Here is a 1,557-nt window from a genome sequence, read left to right as displayed (position 1 = left end):
AGGTTGTGAATACCAAGTAATCTTTTGGCTTGTGCATGACCAGGTACAGTATGTCGTTGTTATGTGCCATTGAGTCAGCCCTGACTCATAGCGACTCCTCCTTGTGTTGCCGAGGCAGTATCATTAGGGAAGTAAATTGCCCAGTCTTCCTTCTGAGGAGTGGCTGGTGAGTTTGAACTGCCAGCCTTCTGGTTAATAGTCAAGTGCCTTAGGCACTATATACTACAGCCTAAAATGGATGTGCATAGGCACTGCTTCCCTGGTAATGATGGCAGAGTGAATTCTGCATGCTAAATATTGACAGTGGTCAAGGGCATCAGTATGGACACTCACCACATCCAAAGTACTGTTTCTTGTCTTTGGTAATATCAAGCAGTAAATGGTATAGTGTTGCCTTTAGCATGGAACAGTAGCCAAGAGAAGACATTTTAAGTATGACTTTGAGTGGTAAAAAACGTTCTGGGAGATGAAACAGGCAGAAGAGTATACAATTTCCAATTCTCAAAAATAAGTCAGTAAATAGAGGTGTGTGATTTCAGAGGATAAAGACCTTTACAGGAGGTCCCACACCTGGCATGACTGACAAGTCCCATGTCATAATGCCCCTAACCACTTTCTTGATATCCTGTCCTGAATTTACATTTTCTTATACCCACCTGGTTGTGTTCAGTCACTTAATCTTAGAGAATAATTTCACAGTATTTAACAAAGTTGAAAGTCATACATATTATACAAGAAAGTGAATCTTCCACTCTCTAGAGAAACTCTCTTATATGCAAGGAGATGTGCAAGACAATGATTGTTATAATGCTCTTAAGTAAGAAGAATTGGAAACATTCTAGACATCTACCAATTAGAGAAATGTTTAAGTAAACTATCATATACTTCTAGAGTACAATAACAACCAATAGTTAAAATGAATGAAATAGATTTATATGGGTTACATAAACAAATTTAAAAACATAATTTGAGTGAAAAAAAAGTAATATGCAGAGAGTGCACTCAGAAAGAAAAAAGTCATGTAAATTATTAAAGCACACAGCCATTATAAATTGATTAAGATACATATATTCCATTGAAATGTTAACTATTCCCTAAAATTCATTCTCCATTTTTCCATAGTAAAAGGATTTTTATGTTGGCATGGCCATCCAAATAGATACTGTGTTTTCTCAACTTTATTACTGAGAACCCAACAGAACTCTTGTTTTATGTGAATTATATCTATCAGTGGAGTGTTAAGTCGTGCAAACATTTAAGTATTTGGCTACTAAACAAAACATTGGCAGTTTGAATCCACCCAGAGACACCTGGGAAGAAAGTCCTGGTGATCTACTTTCAAATGGTCACAGCCTTTCAAAACAGTATGGAATCTTCAACAAAATCCTAGCCAATAGAATGCAACAACATATCAAGAAAATCATTCATTATGACCAAGTGGGGTTCATATCAGGCATGCAAGGATGGTTCAATATTAGAAAAACAATCAATGCTGTCCACTACATAAATAAAACAAAGGAGAAGAACCACATGATCATATCAATTGATGCAGAAAAG

The sequence above is a fragment of the Orycteropus afer genome, unplaced genomic scaffold (genome assembly GCF_000298275.1).
Source record: "Orycteropus afer afer isolate SDZICR_OR568_19922 unplaced genomic scaffold, OryAfe1.0 scaffold00032, whole genome shotgun sequence".
Lineage (NCBI taxonomy): Eukaryota > Metazoa > Chordata > Mammalia > Tubulidentata > Orycteropodidae > Orycteropus > Orycteropus afer.
The sequence above is the reverse complement of the archived record's forward strand: the minus strand, read 5'-3'. Positions refer to the sequence as shown.